Raw genomic sequence first — 16,239 nt, 5'->3', positions numbered from 1 at the left:
CAAACATGCTTAAAGTAAATCTTTCAAAAACAAATTTTATAATTTTTAAAAATTTCAAACCAGTGCTGGATATTAATGAATTTTCCGGGATCATGTTTAACAATGTGAAGATTTGGGGGGTAGAAAAGCTTAAATATTTAGGCATTTGGTTCGACTCAAACTTAAACTGGAGCGAGCAAATAAATAACTTAAAACTGAAACTAATTCCCTTTAATTTCGCATTATACAAAAATAGAAACATTATTCACCGAAAAGAACTGTGGCTTTTATACAATGCGTATTTCATGTATCAGATCAGCTATTTAAACCCAATTTGAAATCGGGTTGCAGAATATAAAATAAATGAACTTCAGCGTTTACAAAACAAAGTAATAAAGAATACACTGTCTTTACCAATAAGAACTTCCACTGCATGCCTTTATGAGAACAGGCTAGACATTAAAAAAATATGCATCTTAAAAACACTTTTAGTAGTTTTCAAAATTAAAAATAACTTGACAATATAGAACTCAATATAATAGTATATAGTCTGTGATATGTGTTTAAGCCGCCTGCATCACAATAATTAGATGCCGGCGCGCGCCATCCTGACGCGCCGCCGTGCGCGGCGAAGTGGAAGGCGCCAACACTAACAAACGACCACTGCCATCGTCAACAATAATTTCACGAACAAGTCAAGAACTATTAGCCGGCAATCGCGGACGCGCTCCTATAATTTTATTTTAAATACTTGTGCATACATACATTCATTTTGCATAATTTGAATTTTTTAAAGTTAATTTCATTTATTAGTACAAGTTTGAACGGTGAATTGTGTACAATCATTAATAACCAAAGAAATAATTAAAACCTGAGAATTTAATAACGTTTTAAGAAAACCTAAACTCTTGTTATTTAAAAAAAGGAAGTAGTGAAGAGTGAGGCGAAGAAAGACCAGGTGAGTTTGTTCATGGTCCTTCGCAGCCATTTTTGGCCCGCCCTAAAAATTTTAAACAAAAATATCAGTTTAAAACGAATTATCGCTGGTTTAAAAATTAAATAAAAAATTTAAAATAAAACTAAACAAAACTGTAAAAACAGTGGGTGTTAAAAAAATAGAGTTACTTATACATATACACAGAAACATATAAATATAAAACAAAGGAAAACTGAGTGATTACGGAAAAAAATATATGTATATATAAATTGAAAAAAAAATACATTTTTGCAACAAACATAAGAAATAAGAAATATACAAGCGAATGGTTTGAAGGTTTCAAGTGACAATACAAATACAAAAAAATTTCTATAAACGAAACTTCATCCAGCGTCAAATGCTTTGTTGGAAAACACAAACAAAAATACATATACGTATACAAAAAAATTGCAAAAAAAAGCTTTAATTAAAAAAAAAAAAGAAGAAAACATTTTTTTGGAAAATTGTGGGCGCACTTAGCAAACGTGCACAAGCACTTACATACATAAATATAAAAAAGGAGCAAACTTTAGAAAAGCAAATAATTTTTTAATAATCTTTACAACAGCCAGCTAAGCAGCATCCGACAACAACAAGCGACCAGGCAGCAACGACACCATAAGGAGCAGCATAAAACATACAGGAATCGGTGAGTAGGCAGTTTTTTTATTTTTCATAAAAAAAAAATATATAGAAAATAATACAACTTTTTTCCACAAAAGTTATATTATTTTTTGTAAACTGCAAAACATATATATATATTCCCATATATATATGAATATTGCGGAAATTTTCTTACCGTTGGTTTTACTGCAACTTTTTTGCAACCAAAAATTCGTAGAAAATATTCCACTATACCAATAGGCAAAATCCGCCAATAGTATATACATATACATATATATGTATATATATATATATATATGTACAAATTTTCTGTGGTATTTAACCAACAAAAATTGCAGTTACTTGCCTACTCAACCCCACTGTGCAAGAACAACATCAGCAAAATTTCTTCTACAGCTGAATTTACCCCGTTTGTTCGCACAGGGCGTTGAACTTTGCGATACAGTTCAACTTAACTTCCAAGTAAGTTTTTCTTGCTTGGCAGCATATAAAAACTAAAGTATTCATACGTACATATTTACATACATATATGTACAAATAATTTCAAGTTGCTTTTCCAGCATTCGTACTTCTCCGCTCAGAGTACATCATACGTGCTTACTCACACGTCCAAGTCGCTCTTCCAGCGACATTCTCCCAGCACGTATAGCTACATTAGCAACGAGAGTTGTTACTGTTGTTCAAATTTCTCAACCTCTCTCACCATATCAAGTTTTTCATCTTTCTTTGCTGCACTCTCCCAACAGTGCAATCAAGCACACTCAGCTTCACAAAAGAAACGCGACATTAAAGCGACGAAGAAGCGAATCAAAACAAACTCTTCTGTTTGTAAACATAAACAGAGAAACTCATCTGATTCACGTGCATACGTTCGCACAAAAAAACATATATACATACATACGTTTGTATACTGCGCACGTACATTTGTACTTATTCTGTCGTAAAAAACTAAGTTTGAGATATATTCATCCCTATAGGAACTTTTCAAAAAATATCCCTACAAACCTCAAAGTATTATTATTTTCTAATATATACATACCTATATATACCAGTAATTTACAAATACACGTTTATTTCCACACGTATATTTACACGTATATATAAGTGAAAAGTATTTGTGATTTTTTTTAATCTTATATTTTTTGTTTTTACAAAACATTATACATACTATTAAATTCCGAATTTCGCGGATTTAAATCACTTAAGAACGTCCCGTTGTCCCTGCTTGACTCTATTAAAAAAAAAAAAACAAACACCGCCACCAATTTAAATTCCATTTTTTTAATTTCTGTGGCACGAAGAGTTTTCCTTCTTCGAATTTTGCGAACGTTCTCTGAGCGTACAAATATTTTATTCGGTTTTTTTTTTGGTGAAAACCCAAAAGTTTGCATAAAATGCCTCTCAGTCCCCCAAAAACGTCCGAAACCGGGACAAAACCAAAAGGTGGCCCAAAGGAAGAAACGGCCAAGGAACGGTGACCGACAGACAGTTGCGATCCGATTCTGGTGTACATTTGTTCATCAAAACTCCCCGAAACAACCCTGTCACTTTGGGAACAATCTCTTCGCGAAGAGATTTATCCTCATGGTCACAAATGAACGACTTTATCACCTCGAGATATGAAGTCGTTGAAAGAGTCAATAGGCTTCAACCCACCCAAAGCAAACAAAAACCAGTCGCTCATCAGAATTCTGTGCAAAACAGGTCCCTCAACATGACGCAAACCCTTGGGGCCGAATCTAAAAAGGAAACTTGCCAATGTTGCAACTCCCCGCACTTTATTAGATTCCGTCCACAATTCAAACGAATGTCGAAGCAAAACCGGACACAATTCGTAAAACAAGCTAAGCTGTGTACAAACTGCCTTAGCAGCACTCATATCATCAATGAGTGAACGAGCAAGTAGTCATGTTCCACATGTCATCAGCGGCATCACACGCTGTTGCATGCGAATCCACAAGCTCCACGTTCCACTCCGCGAACGCATCAAACCTGTAGCACAGTCAACTATATATATATTTTATATATATATAACTGAAAATTTTGTGTCATTCTCGACGCAAGTCAAGTCACAATTGTCAAACGGGACACTCAGAGAAAATTTTGGGAAGAGGAAGAAACTCCACAACCTCCACAGATATCCCCCGAGGATCAAGCGTGTGAGCAGATATATGCAACAACCACGACACGTGCACCAAACGGTCGAGAAATTGTGCGACTTCCATTCAAGGAGGAGTTTCCTGAAAACTTTCTCTCGGCGAATCCCGCCCGGCTGCTCTGCAGCAGCTTTTCAGTTTGGAGCGAATGCTTGAGAAAAAGGGGGAGTTAGGGGCAATGTACAACAATGAATTGCAAGAATATCTCGACCTAGATCGCATGGAGGGTGGGGCCGTGTGTAGAAGTCCACGAAAGTGGGGAAAGCTTCTGACCGCCATTCACCTGGGAATGGCCAGAGTGATTCTTTTGCATGCGGTTCAAGCAGCTCACTACTGCCGGTCGCTTGCGGCCAAGTATCCTCTGGGTAGCCGCTAAACATCCGTTTAGCGGTGAGCTAATGTGAGAAGGCGACAACCTGGCTAGGCCACTCTGACATAATCGGTTTAAGGGCTAGCCGGGGGAGATCTCATCGGCAGCGTCTGTACACCTCTAGGTGCGGCTGCAAGCGGGCGTCTGTCTTGGAGCAAGCGGCTCGCTATATAAACGTGCAAGTAATATTTTCACCCCCGCCTAGCGGGTTGTGCACTGGGCTTGGGACCCGCCACGTAAAACCATACTCCAATGAAATACAACAACAAGCCTCGGATAAATACACTCTCTATTGATGACGACCATGGCAAACGTTTGAAGGACAATGAATTGAGGGCATGCACCTGGAACGTCGGCTCCCTGAACGGGATTGGTGCAGATGCCCGGCTGGTTGATGTCCTCGTCAAAGCAAAATCTGACATCACCGCCATCCAAGAAATGCGTTGGATGAAGCAAGGAAGAAAGAAGATCAAACATTGTGACATATATTGGAGTGGCATACGAAAAAGCGCAGTTTCGGCGCCGAATTCGTGGTGGGAGAGAGACTTTGTCGCCAAGTGCTGGCGTTCACGCCTGTGGACGAGCGTCTCGCCGCTATCCAAATAAAAGCAAAATTTTTTAATATATAATTCATCTGCGCCCATGCGCCGACAGAGGAGAAAGACGATGAGGTGAAAGACACTTTTTATGAACAATTAGAACCCACATACGAGCGCTGCCCCCGTCATGATATAAAAGTCGTGCTTGTCGACTTTAACGCCAGGGTGGGCAAAGAAGGTGTTTTTGGCCCTACAGTCGGAAAGTTCAGCCTACAAAATGAAACTTCTCCTAACGGACTGAGGCTGATTGACTTTGCCGGTGCTCGAAACATGGTCATATCCAGCACGAGGTTCATGCATAAAAAGATACATCAAGCTACATGGCTGTCTCCTGATCGAAATACTCGCAATCAGATCGATCACGTTGTGATAGACGGACGGCATGCCTCCAGTGTTTTAGATGTGCGCACGATCCGAGGACCTAACATCGACTCGGACCATTATCTCGTTGCAGCCAAAATACGCACCCGCCTCAGCGCGGCTAAAACCAAGGAACAAAAAACACAAGGAAAGCTAGACGGCGAAAAGCTTCAATCACAACAGACTGCCAATGATTTCGCAACTCGGCTCTCACACCTGCTCTCTGAGAGCACAACTCATCCTGAAGGAATACAGGAGCAGTGGGAGCATATCTCCAAAGCACTTCGTACTGCCGCCGAGGAAAAAATTGGTTACCGGCGGTCACGAAAAAACAACTGGTACGATGAAGAATGCTGCGTTGCAACCGAAAGTAAAGACGCTGCCTACAGGGCTACGTTAAAAGCGAGCGCGACAAGAGGAGTGTGTGAACGCTATCGCGAGTTGAAAAGGGAAGAGACGCCTTTTCAGGAAGAAAAAAGCAGAAGCAGAAAGGCGTGAGTGCGAGGAGCTTGAGCTGCTAGCCACCAGGAATAACGCCCGAAAATTCTACCAAAAAATACGGCGACAGACGGAAGGTTTTAAGACCGGGGCAAACTCCTGTAGGAATGAAAACGGCGACCTTGTAACTGATGTCCAGGGAGTGCTTAGATTATGGAGGGAATACTTCTCTGCTCTCCTAAATGGAGGCAGCAATTCACCGCGCAGAGATGAAGAACCCGATCCCGCAATCGATGATGATGGAATATATGTCCCCCCGCCCGATTATGACGAAGTTAGAATAGCAATAACAAGATTGAAAAACAACAAGGCCGTGGGCGCTAATAGATTGCCTGCGGAGCTATTCAAGTTCGGCGGCGAGGAGTTGGTAAGGCGCATGCAGCAACTTCTTAGCAAAATATGGGCGGACGAAAGCATGCCCGACGGTTGGAATCTAAGTGTTCTTTGCCCAGTCCACAAGAAGGGTGATACTGCAAAATGCACCAACTATCGTGGAATCAGCCTTCTTAATATCGCATATAAGGTCCTTTCAAGTGTATTGTGCGAAAGATTGAAGCCCACCGTGGACCGGCTGATTGGACCTTATCAGTGCGGCTTCAGACCTGGTAAATCTACCATCGACCAGATTTTCACAATGCGCCAAATCTTGGAAAAACCCGTGAAAAGAGAATCGACACGCATCACCTCTTCGTCGACTTTAAAGCCGCCTTCGACAGCACGAAAAGGAGCTGCCTATATGCCGCTATGTCTGAATTTGGTTTCCCCACAAAACTTATACGGCTGTGCAAAATGACGTGGAGCAACAACATCAGCTCAGTCAGAATTGGGAAGGACCTCTCCGAGCCGTTCGAAACTAAACGAGGTTTCAGACAGGGTGACCCCCTATCGTGCAATTTCTTTAATTTGATGGTGGAGAAAATTATACTAGCTGCAGAACTTAACCGTACTGGAACAATATACTATAAAAGCGTGCAATTACTGGCATATGCTGATGACATTGCTATCATCGGCCTAAACACCCGCGCTGTTATTTCTGCTTACTCCAAACTGGAAAAAGAAGCGGTAAAGATGGGTTTGATGGTGAATGAGGACAAAACGAAGTACCTGCTGTCATCGAGCAAAGAGTCAGCGCATATGCGCCTTGGCAACCGCGCTACTGTTGGCAGCTATAATTTCGAAATAGTAAAAGACTTCGTTTATTTGGGAACCAGCATCAACACTAGCAACAACATCAGCACTGAAATCCAGCGAAGAATCAATCTTGCCAATAAATGCTACTTTGGACCAGGTAGGCAATTGAAAAGTAAAGTCCTCTCTCGGCGAACGAAAATCATAATCTAAAAGTCACTTATCGTACCCGTCCTGCTATATGGGGCAGAAGCATGGACCATGACAACAGCAGATGAAGCGGCTTTGGGAGTGTTCGAGAGAAAAGTCCTTCGAAAGATTTATGGACCTCTACGCGTTGGCGATAGCGAGTACCGAAGAAGATTTAATGATGAGCTGTACGAGCTTTACGCAGACATCAACATAGTCCAGCGAATTAAAACGCAGCGGCTGCGCTGGATAGGCCATGTTATGCGAATGAAAGATGATGCTCCGGCCAAGAAAGTGTTTCTATCGGAACCCGCCTATGGAAACAAAGGTAGAGGGCGGCCCCCACTCCGTTGGAAGGACCAGGTGGAAAACGATTTAAACTCCCTTGGTGTGACCAATTGGCGCCGGTTGGCGGAGCGAAGGAGCGACTGGCGCGCCTTGTTGGACGGCCATAACCGTTTAGACGGTTAAGCGCCAATTAAGTAAGTAAGTAAGTAAGATCGTATGGAATCTACCGACCCATGCGAAATAACTTCGAATGGCAAGGTCTTCTCAGTCTAATTGCCAAATAATGTGGAAATCAAACCAGATAATGTCACCACCAAAGTTCGTGTGGTTTTCAACGCCTCTAAAAAATCTGGGTCAGGCAAATCCCTGAATGACGTGTTATACACAGGTCCAACTCTCCAACCAGATCTCATGCTGCTAATTTTACAGTGGCGCATGCATAAGTATGTGTTCAATGGAGACATTCAAAAAATGTAGCGTCAGATCCTCATACACGAGGACGATAAAGATTTTCAGCGAATCCTATTTCGCAAATCGGCTAACTCCATTGTTAGCGACTTCAATCAAAAAACGGTTACATTCGGCGTCAATTGTGCACAATATCTCGCTATTCGTACGTTGCATCAATTATCCGATGACGCGAAAGCGACATTCCCCTTGGCTGAAACAATTCTCAAGACGCAGACGTATGTCGACGACATCCATCGATAACGCCACTGAATCACTCGTTCAAGTGATAAAAGCTCTAAAATCAGCTGGTTTCATACTAAAGAAATTAACGGCTAATCTACCGGCCATATTAGAACAGTTTCCGAAGGAGGATCTTCTAGACTCCAACTTCTTGAAATTTGAGAGCACTTCCAATACCAAAACTCTTGGCATTCGATGGAACGCGCTCATGGACAAATTTTCATACACCATTCTGCCGGAACACACCCAAAATTTGGTCCCAAAGCTACAAATTGTATCTTCTGTTGCAAAACTTTTTGACCCGGCAGGATGGCTGTCGCCAGTTATGATCCAAGCCAAGATGCTTCTCCAAAAATCTGGCTGGATGGCTGCGATTGGGATGAAAGCGCCAAACCCGCAACATTATCAAAATTGCAACATTTCTCAGAAAATCTGCCAGCCATTTGCCACATCGAAATCCCTCGATGGGTTAATGTCGTTCCAGGGCAAGACACCCAAATCAACGGGTTCTGTGATGCTTCGCAAAAAAACATATTGCACAGCGATTTACATCCACACATGTGGGCAACCAAATGAAATCTTCTCTTTTGGTTGCGAAAGGCAAAGTTGCTCCCATAAAAACTGTAAGCTTACCCCGCTTAGAGCTATGTGGTGCAGTCCTGCTCGCCAAACTGGCTTCAACTGTTCGAAAACAGCTCAACTTAGAAGCATGCAACACATTCTTATGGTCAGATTCTGAGAGTGTACTAGCGTGGCTAGGAAAATCTCCATCGACCTGGAAGAGTTATGTGACCAACCGTATCTCTCAAATTCGAGAGTATCTTCCTACCGGCACCTGGCGCCATGTATCTGGCCAAGACAACCCTGCTGATCTTGGCACACGTGGTTGCTAGCCGCATGATTTGATAGGCTCCTCACTTTGGTGGAACGGACCACAATGGCTTTCTTGTCACATTTCGGCATGGCCAAAGCTGAAAGCAGGTAGCGCTTCTCCACACGAGAAACGCAAGGTCGAAGCATATCACGCACTCGAGGAAGAGGACGATATTCTTCAACGTTTCTCCTCATACTCTCGAGCTCTCCGTGTGATTGCATACGTGTAACGCTTTGCGAACAATGTCTGCAACAAATCCAAATCGGTGGCAACAACACATAATCCCCATCTGACGTACAAAGAGTTGCAACATGTGAAAACGCGGGTTGTGGCAATGGCACATTTCGAGGCAGAAAAGAGCGCCTTACATAACAATATGCCAATTAGCAAAAAGAGTTCCCTTCTGGCTCTTGACACATTTCTGGATGGATACGGGCTCCTACGTATCGGTGGAAGATTGGAACATTCGACAATGCAATACAACGAGAAGCATCCAGTAATCCTTCCTCCGGATTTGAGGCTCTGCCAGTTGTATCTGAAGTTTTTACATCGCCTGCTTCTTCATGCAGAAATGCGGTTAATGCTCCAAATGGTGAGGCAAGAGTACTACGTACCAAAACTAAAGCCTCTTATAAAGAAATGCATTTTTCAATGCAAATCGTGCACGCTTTTCAAACAGAAAACTCGCACGCAAATAATGGCAGCTCTACCACCTGAGCGCGGCAATTTCTCATTCCCCTTTTCCACAACAGGAGTAGACTTTGCTGGTCCATTCAAAATAAAAGCATCGGTTCTGAGGTCGACCACTATCATAAAAGGGTACGTGGCTGTATATGTATGTTTTTCCACAAAGGTAGTACACCTCGGACTATGCTCGGATCTTACCACCGAAGCTTTTCAAGCAGCATTCGCCCAATTCGTTGGCAGACGAGGTTATCCCTCAAAAATGATGAGCGACAATTGTAAAACGTTCATTGGCGCTCAACGCGCACTCGAACGCGACTTCGTTAAATTTCTTAACGAATGCTCCGCGGACATTGTGCAGAAATATGCCCCCCCCCCACAGGGAATAAACTGGCAGTATATTCCACCCAGTGCCCCTCATATGGGCGGCTTGTGGGAATCCGCAGTAAAAAGTTTTAAAACCTACTTCAAAAAAACCGCTGCATCCCACAAGCTTACATTCGAAGAATTCACGACGCTGTTGGTGCGTATTGAAGCAGTTCTCAATTCGAGGCCTCTAACCTCACTATCCCAGAACTCAGATGACGTCACAGCGCTCACTCCGGGTCACTTCCTTCGAGGTGCACGGCTATTAGCCATTCCTGAGCCAAACGCGGAAGACCTCTCCTGGATAAATCGATGGGAAAAACTCAAATCGCTTCATCACCAATTCAGTCAACGCTGGAAAAAGGATTATCTGAAGAGCCTTCAGAAGCGCTATAAATGGCAAACGCCACACCGAAATCCTCAACCAGGCGACCTCGTCGTAATTAAAGAAGATTCGCTCCCACCCACCGAGTGGCGTCTGGGACGAATCGAGAACGTTCGCCTGGGCCCTAACAACAATGTTCGGGTTGTAGAGGTTCGCACCCAAAATGGGCTTGTCATGCACCCCTTAGTTAAACTGTGCTTTTTTCCAACGGAGCACTCTTCGAGCACAGCGCTCTAACTTATTTACGTTTCCCCTGTATTATTTACTTTCCGCTTACCATCCGCTGTATCCAACTACTTCTCGTTTCTCTTTCTGTTCTCTACTTTCAGGACGACACATAGTGGCATCGAGACCGGAATGCCCACTGGCTCCCACGGCAGAGACCGACAACTGCCTTCAGTGCCGGCTGTGCCACTGCTACCACGCGCTGCGGACCTGCCCGGCCTTTAAGGCGATGCGGCCGCCGCAGCGTGCAACAGTGGCTAGGGCTCAGGGCTATTGTTTTAATTGTTTAGCCCTCACGCATACAACGGAGGAATGCGACTCCCGAGGGTTTTGCAAAATTTGTGGCCTGACCCACCACAACCTCTTGCACTAGGGACCGCAAGGTCGACGTGGGCAGTACAAAGCCCCAGCATAGAAGAAGCGAAACACCCAACCGTCGAGGAAGCCGAAACCCAAGAGAAAGCAACACGGAAAGAGGGAACCAACCTGCGCCGCCTGCGGCGCTCAAAAGGCGCGCCCTGCAAACAAACAAGCCCAAACATTTAAAGACAGCCAAGCGCACGGTCGCGCGCACCCCCCAAGGCCTACAATCGGCGCAATGCTGGTCGCGCCTTGGATATGACCATCCGCGCCCTGCAGGAACTGCAGAAGGTGCTTACTAGCACCTCCCTGCAGGGCGGGCAGCATGTTTAAGCCGCCTACATCACAATAATTAAACGGCGGCGCGGGCCATCCTGACTCGCAGCCGTGCGCGCCGCAGTGGAAGGCGCCAACACCAACAAACGACCACTGCCATCGTCGTCAGCAATAATTGCACGAATCAGTCAAGAACTATTAGCTGGCAATCGCGGACGTGCTCCTATAATTTTATTTCGAATACTTGTGCATACATTCATTTTGCATAATTTGAATTTTTAAAGTTAATTTCATTTATTAGTACAAGTTTGAACGGTGAATTGTGTACAATCATTAATAACCAAAGAAATAATTAAAACCTGAGAATTTTATAACGTTTTAAGAAAACCTAAACTCTTGTTATTTAAAACAAGTAAGGAAGGCTAAGTTCGGGTGTAACCGAATATTACAGACTCAGTTGAGAGCTGTGGAGACAAAGTAAGGGAAAATCACCATGTTGTAAACAGAACCTAGGGTAACCCTGGAATGTGGTTGTATGACATGTGTATCAAATGGAAAGTATTAAAGAGTATTTTAAGAGGAAGTGGGCCATAGTTCTACAGATGGACGCCATTTAGGGATATCGCCATAAAGGTGGACCAGGCCTGACTCTAGAATTTGTTTGTACGATATGGGTATCAAATGAAATATGTTAATGATAATTTTAAAATGGAGTGGGCCTAAGTTCTATAGGTGGACGCCTTTTCGAGATATCGCCATAAAGGTGGACCAGGGGTGACTCTAGAATTTATTTTGTACGATATGGTTATCAAATGAAAGGTATTAACAAGTATTTTAAAAGGGCGTGGGCCTAAGTTCTATAGATGGACGCCTTTTCGAGATATCGCCATAAAGATGGACCAGGGGTGACTCTAGAATTTGTTTGTACGATATGAGTATCAAATGAAAGGTGTTAATGAGTATTTTAAGAGGGCGTGGGCCTTAGTTCTATATGTGGACACCTTTTCGAGATATCGCCATAAAGGTGGACCAGGGGCCACTCTAGAATTTCTTTGTACTATATGGATATCAAATGAAAGGTGTTAATGAGTATTTTAAAAGGGAGTGGGCCTTAGTTCTATGGGTGGACGCCTTTTCGGGATATCGCCATAAACGTGGACCAGGGGTGACTCTAGAATGCGTTTGTACAATATGGGTATCAAATGAAAGGTGTTAATGAGTATTTTAAAAGGGCGTGGGCCTTAGTTCTATAGGTGGACGCCTTTTCAAGATATCACCATAAAGGTGGATCAGGGGTGACTCTAGAATTTGTTTGTACGATATGGGTATCAAATGAAAGGTGTTAATGAGTATTTTAAAGGGGAGTGGGCCTTAGTTCTATAGGTGGATGCCTTTTCGAGATATCGCCATAAAGATGGGCCAGGGGTGACTCTAGAATTTTTTTGTACGACATGGGTATGAAATGAAAGGTGTTAATGAGTATTTTAAAAAGGAGTGGGCCTTAGTTCTATATGTGGGCCTTAGTTCTATATGTGGACGCCTTTTCGAGATATCGCCATAAACGTTGACCAGGGGTGACTCTAGAATGTGTTTGTACGATATGGGTATCAAATTAAAAGTATTAATGAGGATTTTAAAAGGGAGTGGCCCTTAGTTGTATATGTGAAGGCGTTTTCGAGATATCGACCAAAATGTGGACCAGGGTGGTCCAAAACTGTCGGGTACCGCTAATTTATTTATATATGTAATACCACGAACAGTATTCCTTCCAATATTCCAAGGGCTTTTGGTTTCGCCCTGCAAAACTTTTTCATTTTCTTCTACTTAATATGGTAGTGTCACACCCATTTCACAAAGTATTTTCTAAAGTTATATTTTGCGTCAATAGACCAATACAATTACCATGTTTTATCCCTTTTTTCGTATTTGGTATATAATTATGGCATTTTTTTAATTTTTCGTAATTTTCGATATCGAAAAAGTGGGCGTGGTCATAGTCGTATTTCGGCCATTTTTTATACCAATACAAAGTGAGTTCAGATAAGTACGTGAACTGAGTTTAGTAAAGATACATCGATTTTTGCTCAAGTTATCGTGTTAACGGCCGAGCGGAAGGACAGACGGTCGACTGTGTATAAAAACTGGTCGTGGCCCTTTTTCACAGAAAACAGTTATCGTCCTAGAATCTAAGCCTCTACCAAATTTCACAAGGATTGGTAAATTTTTGTTCGACTTATGGCATTAAAAGTATCCTAGGCAAATTAAATGAAAAAGGGCGGAGCCACGCCCATTTTGAAATTTTCATTTATTTTTGTATTTTGTTGCAACATATCATTACTGGAGTTGAATGTTGACATAATTTACTTATATACTGTAAAGATATTAACTTTTCTTTTAAAATTTGAATTAAAAAAATTTTTTCTTAAAAAGTGGGCGTGGTTGTTCTCCGATTTTGCTAATTTTTATTAAGCAGACATATAATAATAAGGGTAACGTTCCTGCCAAATTTCATCATGATACCTTCAACGACTGCCAAATTACAGCTTGCAAAACTTCTAAATTACCTTCTTTTAAAAGTGGGCGGTGCCACGCCCATTGTCCAAAATTTTACTAGTTTTCTATTCTGCGTCGTAAGTTCAACTCACCTACCAAGTTTCATCGCATAATCCGTATTTGGTAATGAATTATCGCACTTTTTCAATTTTTCGAAATTTTTCGATATCGAAAAAGTGGGCGTAGTTATTGTCCAATATCGTTCATTTTAAATAGGGATCTGAGATGAGTGCCCAGGAACCTACATACCAAAGTTCATCAAGATACCTCAAAATTCACCCAAGTTATCGTGTTAACGGACAGACGGACGGACGGACATGGCTCAATCGAATTTTTTTTCGATACTGATGATTTTGATATATGGAAGTCTATATCTATCTCGATTCCTTTATACCTGTACAACCAACCGTTATCCAATCAAAGTTAATATACTCTGTGAGCTCTGCTCAACTGAGTATAAAACGGAAGTAGTGAAGAGTGAAGCGAAGAAAGACCAAGTGAGTTTGTTCAATGTGTTACAAATATTAGGACAACTTTCTTCCGAACCGGGAAAAGTGCAAACTCTATTCGCAATTATGGTGTTAAATTGTTCAATAAATTGCCGGAAGATGTCAGAGCATGCCCAAATATTAATGCCTTTAAGAAAAATGTGGTAATGCTCTTACTTCAAAGCTATGATTTCGGCATCGACCAATTTTAATAACTTCCTCAATTTTAACAAGTTCCTTTTCTACGGACTGGAAAGAATACTTAAAAGAAAATTCTGTTATGCGTTTCGCGCCACATATAAGACCCTTTCTTTTTCTTTCTCTCTTAATTTTTAATTCAAGAATTAATTTTTATTTATAATTAATGTATAATTTTTTTATTATCTTTGATAAGCTTATCAACACAACTGTATACGCGGAAACTGTAAATTAGATGAAGTAGATTAGTTAGGTTGGTACGGGTACTACAGCACTCACCTGTTGTCCAGTGGTTTTGCCAATAATGCTGGTGCTGCGAGATGGATATTTCGGTGGCGTGGCGTTGAAGGCGTCCTGCCGGTAGTCAAACTTTCCCAATATGCTGGCGCACTTGATCTGAAGATTTCGTGTAGTCGCCGCTTACCAAATCCCCGATTTGTGAACAACTCAGATGGGTTGGCTCCGATGGTCATGTCTGTTCGTTACAAGCTTTACCGCGAACACTTCTCCGAAAATGGTGGGTAAAATTTGCAGTCAAAGACAGAAAGCCGATAACGATGGTGTATCTATCGTTCTATTGAGCTTGCCACTCCAACGCTCCTGGATCGTATAAAGGTAGTAGGGATTGATACTATCTGGATAGCCCCCGATGTGTAAATGGTTTGATGGTTCGACAATTATCGCACTCAAATTAGTGCCACCAGCAATAGTATAAAGCTTTGCCGCGAGAAAGGCCGAAAAAAAGGTACACGGCAATATTTGGTTTTCCAATGATAGGATCGTATAATTCTCACTTTTCAATTTGATATACAGAACAATTTGCAACTAGGCCAATGTCAAAAGCACAAACTTGTTAGAAATAAGTAATTTATGTATAGCAAAGAAATATAATATACAAAAAACAAACGCTGAGAAGATTCTCGATGATTTATGATTTGCAATTTTTCAACAAAACTCGTAAAATTTGACTACTGTTATGCTTTGCAAAATTATAATAACAATAGAAAAAAGTGATGTCCGCTTTGACAGCTGGCGGTGATGTCAGATCGCCTTACTTTGGATTGCGGCGAATTCGTTTTGGGGGATTTACGCGGTGGAGGCTGCCACACGTCCATGAATATTCCCAATGGGAAATGTAAGGCTAACTACAATTCATTGATTTTGGGGATAAGTCAATATAATACAATTCAATATAAATGAATATAATACAAAATACGGCGTCGTCAATTCGTGATGGAGTTGCTGGCACTGTCACTTGGGACGCCAAGGAGCGGCGCGTTGTAGGAACCGGGAGACTTTGACGATTTATCTGTTGAAAAAAGGAGTATATGAATGTGCGTTAGTTGTATACCTGAGAGGAAACGCCAAGTTAGGGACTCCCTGTGAGAGATACGGGGTGATTCCGTTATGTTCTGAGATGATGTCGATAGTTAATCTTAGTGGACTATAGTTGGTTCGGGAGATGGGGGATCTGAGTCAGGCTCCGTTGGTGGAAGGAAGCACAATTTTGTTAGCGGCCTGGTGAGAACACCGTTTTGAGTGCGTACGTCGACCACTCGTACGTGTCCGTCTCTGCCAGGATGAGTGCACTTCACTCTACCTAGACGCCATTTAGTGGGGGTAAGTTGTCTTCCTTAATGACGACTAGATCACCGATTTTAGGGGGAGGTTGAGCGGTTTGCCATCGATAACGCTTGTTCAACTCCATGAGATAGTCATTCTTCCAGCGCTTGCTGAATTGGTGATGTAAAACTTTCAACCGTTCCCAACGGTTGATCATAGAGAGGTGTTCATAGTTCGGTTCGGGGATGGCGAGAAGGGGTGCGGCTCGGAGAAAGTGGCCAGGTGTGAGAACGGTGAGATCCGCTCGGTCCTGAGAAAGCGGGGAGATGGGACGAGAATTGAGTACAGTCTCTATACGAAATAATAAGGCCGAGAATTCTTCAAAGGTAAAGCTGTGTGCCGGCGACCTT

The 16,239-nt window shown here is 42.2% G+C and overlaps 1 protein-coding gene across 11 annotated transcripts in view; it reads right to left on the bottom strand.

Annotated features, from left to right (window-relative positions):
• Obsc (Obscurin) overlaps positions 1-16,239 on the bottom strand; it is a 2,548,720-nt gene that overhangs the window by 1,087,030 nt on the left and 1,445,451 nt on the right. The window lies entirely within an intron of this gene.

This window comes from Eurosta solidaginis, chromosome 3 (assembly GCF_040869045.1).
Source record: "Eurosta solidaginis isolate ZX-2024a chromosome 3, ASM4086904v1, whole genome shotgun sequence".
NCBI classification, from domain to species: Eukaryota; Metazoa; Arthropoda; class Insecta; order Diptera; family Tephritidae; genus Eurosta; species Eurosta solidaginis.
This window is presented reverse-complemented; position numbering and strand designations above follow the sequence as displayed.